This window comes from Temnothorax nylanderi, unplaced genomic scaffold, assembly GCF_030848795.1.
Source record: "Temnothorax nylanderi isolate EJ_2023f unplaced genomic scaffold, tnyl_v1.0 TNYL_tig0926_pilon, whole genome shotgun sequence".
NCBI classification, from domain to species: Eukaryota; Metazoa; Arthropoda; class Insecta; order Hymenoptera; family Formicidae; genus Temnothorax; species Temnothorax nylanderi.
In genome coordinates, this window is record NW_027249988.1 from 24,216 (window position 1) to 33,890 (window position 9,675).

Consider the following 9,675-nt stretch of genomic DNA (forward strand, 5'->3'; position numbering starts at 1 on the left):
CCCTAACAAACGAATATCTTGATTATTTATTATAGAATGAATAATAATCCCCGCACACATAAATAACATAGATTTAAAAATTGCATGAGTTAATAAATGATAAAAAGCAACAATCTTTATCCCCATTCTTAAAATCATTATTATTAACCTTAACTGCCTTAAAGTAGATAAAGCAATAATTTTTTTCAAATCATTTTCAACATTAGCTATTAACCCAGATATAAATATAGTCAAAACTGATAAAAATAATAAAAATAAATTTACTTTACTCCCTAATAAAAATCTGTTAAATCGAATCATCAAGAGACACGGTAGTGTCTCGCGCCAAGTACGCGCGGAGCAATACGCACCGTGACTCTTTTACGCGAACGCACGAGTTGCGAGTACCCGAGATGTTGAGATCTCGATAACGAGTGAACGGATCAAGTCCTAAGTAGGCTTGATCGATAGCTTGGGGTCGAATTAGGGGGGCGGGGGGTTCTCTTATAATATTCCGCTACGTGCCCTACGAGCGGAGATATATTGCAACGCAAAGTCCAAATGTGAAAATTTTAATTAAGATACTTTGTAAGATACGTCGACCGCTCTCATCATGCCATGCCATCATTTCATTGGCTGGAGTTGCGTCCTTTTCACTTTTTCGACACCAGGGCGGTGCTAGTATCGCCAGTTTCGATATGCACATATCGATATGCACATATGTATACGTGTGTGTACTGCGCGAGTGCAGATAGTGCGTTTGGTGCGCTGTCACACATCAGTTAACCTATCTCGATCTCGAGAGATACGGTAGATTCGCATGGCGGACGTGGTAGAGAGTAGACGTGTCGAGCGAAAGTTAAAGTTGAAAAGCGAAAATAATAGCGATTTAGTAGTCGGGCGTGATAGAAGAGTGGCAGGAGGGTACTCTAGAAGCTATAAAAGAAATAATTAAATCAATTAAGAAAAGAAACGTCGCCCCCCTTTGGAAGGGGGGTATTCTAGGCGGGAAACAAGTGCGAGGTTATGTTAGTAATAACAAGAACGAACTAGTAACGGAAGAAATCAAGAATCAAATAGACAAAAATGCAATTAGGGTAAAAAACTGTGAAAAAATAGACCTGAAGATGAAAATGCTCAAGAAAGAAGACAAGAAGACGGAAAAAAGTGAGATGGAAAAGAACAAGACGGAAATCAACACCGGAAACCCGGAGATGCACATGGAAACGGATCAAGAAATTTCGAGCAACAAGAACGAGATACAACTAGAAAACGGCAAACTACCAGACGTAAGAGAGAATGATGAGAGGGAAAATAACAGAGACAATAACTTCAGGGAAATAATATATGTCAACATCAAGGGTAAGCTTATTAAAAAAGATCGTAGTCTAAGAAAGGAGGAAATTGATAAGGAAATGTCGAGTAAATATTTCGAACCAGGGTTAAAAGGATATAAAATAGTATGTTGTAAACTAACTAGAAAAAATATGTGTACAAAAAAGGACTAAATAAAGTAAAATTCAAAGCTTGTTGCACAACATAGAGTGCATTCCAGATTACTTAGAGATGGATAGGTTTAATCTAGCCAGGCTTAAATTTAAAAGGGACGAAGATGCAAATAGGTGTATAGAAAGGTTAAACAAGAGACACAAAGATAAAATAGAAGTATATATAGATAATAGGTCGAGGTTTTGTAAAGGGATAATTGCAGATTGGCCTTATAGCATAGAAGAACTCTGGGAGAATTTAGTTAAAAAAGAAAATATTTTACAATTAGAAGTCATGAAAAAAGGGTATATAATAGAGAGGAGAAAAAATTAGAGACAAAAGAAACAAATAATATAATAGTCACAATAAAGGGAAACAAATTGCCGGAAAGATTTACGATTTTTGAGGGCTTTGCTAGCTTAAAAATAAGACCCTATGTAGAACTTGTTAGCCAATGTTTCAGATGCTTTAAATATGGTCATTTCAAGAGTAAATGCAAATCCAATGACTTATGTGGAAGATGTGGCAGCACGGCCCATGGTCCGTGCGGCTTTGAATATAAATGCGTAAATTGTGGTGGTCGACACAGAGCAACGGATAGAAAATGCCCTATATACATCAAGAATAAAGAAATAAAAATAGTAATGGCATACCAAAATGCGACCTACACAGAAGCAATGAAAATTATAAATGGAGAAAACACAGAGGAAAAAGAATACGATAGGTACGACAGAAAGGCATGGCCGACAATAGACGAGAGAGCAAGAAATAAGAATACAATAAATAGAGAAAATAATGAAGAAACAGGTTACAGAAGAGACAATTATGAGAACAATGAAAGAAGGACATATGCTAAAGCGACAACAAGTACAGGATTAATTAAACCAACTAAGAAGGATGAATATTATAGTAGAACAACAAACAAAATTAAAGAGAACGAGTACGATAGAAAAATGACAACAAAAGCAAAAGTAACAGAAGTAAGTAGATTACCAATCTGGAAAGAAAAAGAGAGAGAAGGTACTACAAAGAAAAACAGTGAGGAGGAAAAAAAAGGGGAAGCAAAGGAAGAAAAAAAAGAAAATAAACAACACTATCAAAACATAAAAGAGGTACTAGAGGAAGAGGATTGGAGGAGATTCATTAGAGACCAAATTAAAAGAGTAGTACAAGAAGAAGTTGAAAGGACAATAGGATTTAAAAGCACATCTACGGAAATTGATACGGAGGAAAGCAATGCAGAAGGAGAAAACTTTATTAATTATAACTTACAGAAAAGACAAAGATCTCAATAATAATAATTTATGGACAAGAAAGATAAACTATGAGATAGTACTATGGAATGCTAGAGGATATATAGGAAAAAGAGATGAAGTAGATGGATATATTAAAAATACAGACATAACAATAATTACAGAATTTAAAGTAAAAGATTATAAAGAAATAAATGTAAAAGGATACAACATAGTTGGAGTAGACAGCAGAGGTAACAGTGGAGGTATTTTAATATTTTGTAAGAAAGATATAAAAATAGAGATAATAGATGAATGGAAAGACTTAGACGAAGACTTTGATATATGTGGAATTAGGATTAAATATGGAAGCACAAAAATGAATATAATCGGGATATACAGAAGACCGAATAAAAGCATAAACCCAAGAGAATGGACAAAAATAACAAACTTCAACAAAAAAGGAATGGATACACTAATAATGGGTGATTTTAATGCACGAAACATATTATGGAATTGTTATATCACTGACCCGAATGGAGAAGGACTACAGGAAAAATTTTTCAATGCAGGATATTTATGTGTGAACACGGATACAATGTCAAGACTAAATGAAATAAATCAGAACCCTTCAAACTTAGATTTAATATTTGCAGAAGCAAATGTTATCGATAAAATAGAGTATACACAAGCAAAAGATACTTGGGGATCAGACCATTTCCCGATAAAAATAAGTATAGAAAAGGATGAAATTCCATATATAAAAAAGACGAACAGAATAGCGAATAAAAAAACGTGTTGGAAAGAGTATAAGAACATACTGGAAAAAAAGGCAAATCAAATCAGGGAAGAAATATTAGAAAAAGACCTACAAACTAAATATAGTACAGTGATGACATACATTATAAAAGCGGTAAAAGAAGCTTCAGGTAAAAAGGAGAAAGAAAACAAGACACCTAGAAGAAAGAAAAGGGGAAATCTAAGTATTAATAAAAGAAATATAAAGAAAAAAAAAAGAAAACAACATGCTATATGGTGGGATAGAGAATGCATAGAAGCAAAGAAGGATAGGAGGAAAAAAATGGAAGAATACCGAAAAAAAGGAAACATCCATACATACGTGGAATATAAAAAAAGTAGAGCTATAATGAGAAAAACGATAAAACAAAAAAAGAGAGAGAGCTTTAGAAAATTTTGTAATGGACTAACAAAATATAGCAATATGTCTTATGTATGGAAAATAATGAAGATTTTTAAAAAAGGAAGAAACAAAATAGAATGGAACAAATGGAAATTTGGTGAAAGAGAGGATTTAATTCTTCAGGATATAGAAAAGTTGGCTGCTCCAAACGTGACACTAAAAATAAAAATACCTGATAAAGAAGAAGATAATGTACTAGACAAGGATTTCTCAGAGGAAGAACTGATGAGAGCAATTAAAATGATAAAAAAGGATTCTTCTCCAGGAAAAGACTATATAGATTATAAAATGATAAAAAAACTACCAAAAGATATTTTAAAGATTTTGTTGGAAATATTTAATGAAATATGGAAAGGAAAAGGATTCCCGGAAGAATGGAGAAAATACCAAGTATTCTTTATCGATAAGATAAATAAGAATAAAGTAAGACCAATTTCGCTGTCTTCATGTATGGGTAAACTGATGGAAAGACTAGTAAATGAAAGATTGATATGGTGGATGGAAAAAGAAAAAAAATTTAATACGCTACAAAACGGATTTAGAAGAGGAAAATCTTGTATAGAAAATTTAACGAAAATCACAGCAGACGCAAAAACGGCAATATTAAAAGGAGAATACTGTTTGGCAGCTTTCTTAGACGTATCCTCAGCATATGACAATGTACAATTCCATATATTGAAAAATAAAATGATAGGAATGGATTGTCCGAAAAGAATAATAAACTTTATAGATATATGGCTAAGCGAAAGAGAAGTGGAATTTGTAATCGATGAAGAAAGAACAATAACTAGAATAGTGAAAAAAGGATTACCTCAAGGTTCGGTTTTAAGCCCGGCGCTTTATGAAGTAAATACGTATGAAATAGATAAAGGATTAGATATAGATGTAATAGATATGGAATTTGCTGATGACATAGGAATGTATGTAATAGGAAAGAATAAAAAAGAAAATAAAAGAAAACTAGAAAAGGCAGTTAAAACGATGGCAGAAAATCTTGGGGCAATAGGATTGGAACTGGAACCTCAAAAAACCAATTTAATAGAATTTAATAGACACGGGATTATAGATGATGAAATGTTTATAGAACTTCAGGGAACAAAAATTAAATGTAAAAAAGAAGCTAGATTTTTAGGTATTAGGATAGATAACCAACTAAAGTTTGAAAATCACATTGCAGAAATTAGGGCGAAAATAGAAAAAGCAAATTATATTCTTAAATACTTAAATAACATAACGAGAGGGTCTGATTGCAACACAGCTTTGAATTTGTACAAGAGTTTAGTCCGTTCAGTAGCAGATTATGGCTGCTTCATATATGCACCTAATTTAGAAAGATTAAAAATAAAACTAGAAAGAGGACAATTTTTAGGATTGAGGACAGCCCTTGGTTACAGAAATAGTACTCCGACAAACGTAATAATCGCGGAATCTAAAGTAGAATTGTTAAGTGAAAGAGCCCTGATGTTGGCAAAAAATTTTTGTCTGAAGGTTAAAAAATATGGAAGCGAAGAAATTAAAAACAGTCTAGAGAACTTATCCAGAGCAGAAACGAAAGAAAGCTTGAGATTTCCTCAAAAGAAAAAAAGCACGCTAACGACAGCTTGGGAAGAAATTAGCAAATACAGAAATGAAATAGGAGAAGAAAAAGAATCCTACGAACTATGGGAAACAGACTACGACATACTAACGGAAGAAATTGAAACGGATTTGGAAGTAGGAGAACTCTACAAGAATAAAGCGGAAATAAAAGAAAAAAGAAAAATCGAAGAGATGAAATATAAAAAAGAAGACTATGAGCTGCTAGATGATTTCAAGGACAAGTATAACCAGAGGAACATTAAATTCATATACACGGACGGATCAAGAATTGAGGGAAATCCAAGTGTTGGAGCAGGAATAGTGATGGAGGAAGAAGAAGAAGCATACTGTGCAAGTTTACCAAAAAATTCATCAATATTTACGGCAGAGGCATTTGCAATAGATGCAGCCCTAAGGAAAATAGAAGACAATTTGGAAAAAGAAAATAAAAAAGAAGATGAAACGATTATAATATTATCAGACAAATAATATCATCCATTCATCCATTCACCCATTTATTAATTCATTTATTTATTTATTTATTAAATCCATTCATCCATTTATTCATTCATTTATTTATTTATTAAATTGCGAAAACATTTAGCTTACATTGAGAGCTTTCAAAAACTATATAATAAAGTATATTTTCCTTTAATATTTTTCGAGAAAAATCTCTTATAATAATTCCATTTCAAGAAAATCGGTTATAAATAGAGAGTTCGGTCTTGTTTTATCATAAATGGGACTTCTTAAGCTTTAAAATGAGATGTCATTTATTAGTCTACGATTATTAGTTTCGAAGATATAAACGTTCAAAGTGTGACATGTTTTCGTTGCATCTACGAGAAATTTAGCTAAACTTTCTAACGCTACTATATCTAAACGAGAAGAAATAGAGAGTTCAGGCTGGATTTATCATAAATGGGACTTCTTAAGCTTTAAAATGAGATGTCAATGATTACTCTACGATTATTAGTTTCGAAGATACAAACGTTCAAAGTGTGACATATTTTCGTTGCATTCGTTGCAAGCTGTGCCTAGATTTACCCCCCCTTATACCCCTCCTTACTGTCGACAAAGACGTAGTTCTACGTCAAAAATTAAATAGAATCATATAAAATAGAAGGAAACACAGACCAATACTAAACTACGCTATATAGCCCAAAGGTGGGGCTGAAGGCGTCTATAACTCCACCCGGAGTTAATAACCTCAAAAAAAAAAGAGAGATACGGTAGTACGCGCGGAGCGAGACCGACCGTGACTCTTTACGCGACGCGACGATTAATTCAAGGTAATTGTTTTATGTAATTATCCTATAATTATCTTATTCTATATATTACTGTTACTTATTTTACTGTTTATTACTACGTTTACGTGAGTGTTTACATAGGTTAATAACCTATTATATTCATTTATATATTGACAGCAGAGAGCTGATACTGAGATCAAGGAGTCAAGGAGCCTGTTCACACGAGGCGTTTCTGCCGCGCGATTGCGGCCGCGCGTTAACGTTTGCACGAGCCGCACGCTGTCGCGAGGTAAGGTGCGACAACGCGCGTACGCGAAACGGCAGTAACACCGTAATCGTGCCGGCGATATACTGAAAATTGAATTGTTTCGTGCTTATCTGGAGATTTCGTATCCCTACATCGTATTACCACCGCTGCCGGAAAAGAAGGTTCTCTACGCTTGGCAGAAAGTGACGACTGACACGTTCGATCCCGACTTTGTTGATCGCAGAAGAGCTGGAGGAGGACTCGAGGTACGTTTCCGATTTGCAATTATAAAAGTATTGTGCGATGAATGTTGTACCCAATTATAACCTCAAATGAAGTTGTGCACGTTGCTAGTAACGCTGTCTGTAAAAATTTGCGTCAAAGATTATTGATGTAATATAAAAATAAATTACACAATATGTATGTTTATTGTTCCCGAAACGAGTTACGATCTCATATTCTTCTAAAGCCTACCCTCATGTTCTTTTACTCAAAACCATTTTGACTTTTTAATCAGCTTGTAAACCGAATTATAAGGCCTGTTTTTTTTATCGGGCTGACACTTTCTTCCTCACTTTTCCCAAATTTTAAATATATATTATTTTTAATGTGAGTGTATATTAGTGTAACAATAAGAAACAGACCTATAACGTGGTATGAATGTTGAAACCAAATTTGAGACGAGTTAATCGTTTCTACAAAGAACAATGTATCATTCCATGTGATAAATATAATCTTCAAATTTTATAATAATATCATATTACAATTATTTTAGGTTCCAGTATGGGTGTGAAATCTGTAGTGCTAGTAGGTGGGATGGACATGCATGCATAAGGAATAATACTCGAAAAGAAACCTCATATTATCATCGCTACACCTGGTAGATTAGTCGACCACTTGGAGAATACAAAAGGCTTCAATTTACGACAGTTAAAGTTTCTGGTAATTATATAAGCATATGGATTTATTTTGACAATCATTACATTGATTCTAATCTCTCTCTCGTTTTATTCGCAAGGTGATGGACGAGCCAGACCGCATCTTGAACATGGATTTCGAGGTAGAGGTTGATAAAATTCTCAGAGTAATGCCACGAGAAAGAAGGACGTTACTATTTTCAGTAATTATTTTGGTACGATATACTCTTTATATTTATATGATAAAATTGCCATTTGAAATTAAGCATTTATTGAGACTCATAAGACTTTTCGATGTTCTTATTTTTGTATCGTAATTATAAGTCGTTGATTAAAGAAAACAACTTGTATAGATAAGTAAATGTGCTATTTGAATTAGCTAACTGAATCAATGTTTAATTATAACTGTCGCAAATATTTGTATTTTTGTGCAATTAGAAAGAAATTTCTTTTAAAAATTAAAATTTATCTTTTACATAGCATGTTTCTCATTTGTATTATTCTTGAGTTAATTACTGAATTATATTCAATATTCTGAAATTTAGAATAAGTAGTTTATTCTTATCGTCTGAATATTTTTCCATTTAGGCTTGTGGTTAGCGCCGGTGTTGAACATTTCATTAGTATAGCATTAGTCGGCTGGGGCTCAGGCAGAGAAAAGGATGATCGTCTGGAACCAATACCTGCACTTGAAGAGAAAACAGCCGCAGCGATAATGTTATACTAAACATTATAATAGTGTTAAAATCGATGCAAGACTACGATTGAATTACGCTAACGTGCGTAATATCAAATTGATAATGTCTATATCAAGATTGAACGAAAATTATAGCTGATTGTGAGATTAAATAGCAATAGTGTTTTCGTTCATATTTGCCTAGATACAGTCCAGTTTTGCAACAGATATTGAGATATTGTGCAATTTAATATCGAATTGAAACGCAAATATAAACGTAGCAAGTATGTTTGAAGTGAAACGCGTTAATAAAAGACAATATTTCTCGTATGTGACGAATTAAGAGTTGGGATATGTATCACCCACGTGTGGCATATAATGTACATTTTGTCATGTTTTATGCATCGATATTATGTTAGTTCATAATAATATTCGTGATTTCAAAGCGACACTAATCGATTTACGAAATTTACGGAAAACGAGCATTTTATGTGTAACAATCGATTATTTATGATTGAAAGTTATGCGCTATTCGCTTTACATGGCATAAAAAGACGAGATTGAGCATGGAAAAACGCTTTATTATAGCTTAATCTATACATTAGTTTTTTTTTATCAATAAGGCCGCAATCTAGACAATTATCGTTTCAGAATTCGGTTAACAAATTTCTTTTTTTTTTTTTTTGTAACGGGGGAGGAAATCCTCACGGATACCCCCCTTTCCCTGGGCGGGAGGAGGCGGTTATGTGGGACTTTAACCCACTAAAACCTCCCTCGAATGTCCCTAGACTTGCGCGCCGGTTTGGGGGATCCTGGGAATCGCAATCGCATACTGCCAGGATCCTCCGCGCACCTGCCCTGACCGGGCAAACCACTAATTAGTTAACTTGTGACGGCGGGGGACATTAACCCCGCGCCCCCCCCCCCCCCGTCGAGGGCTGCTACGCCGTGGGCGAACGGCGATCCCAGACCGCTCGTCCACACCCTCAAGCGAGAGAGGGGAGGGATGACCGCCCTCCTCGAGAGGCTGACGGGTCCCTCCCCCCCTCGCGCTTTCCCTGAGAAGGCTGGCGGAACCAAAACCCAGGGTTAGCCCCGAGCCCCGCT

General features: G+C 34.5%; 1 long non-coding RNA gene across 2 annotated transcripts; it reads left to right on the forward strand.

Annotated features, from left to right (window-relative positions):
• The first annotated feature begins 6,696 nt into the window (after positions 1–6,696).
• Positions 6,697–8,464, forward strand: LOC139785961 (uncharacterized). 2 transcript variants are annotated; one of them, XR_011722135.1, is made up of 5 exons: positions 6,697–6,770; positions 6,906–7,017; positions 7,113–7,241; positions 7,751–7,917; positions 7,994–8,464. It is a non-coding gene; the product is annotated as an uncharacterized lncRNA (long non-coding RNA). The 2 variants fall into 2 exon arrangements; XR_011722134.1 differs by having other exon boundaries at positions 6,906–7,241.
• Positions 8,465–9,675: the final 1,211 nt, after the last annotated feature.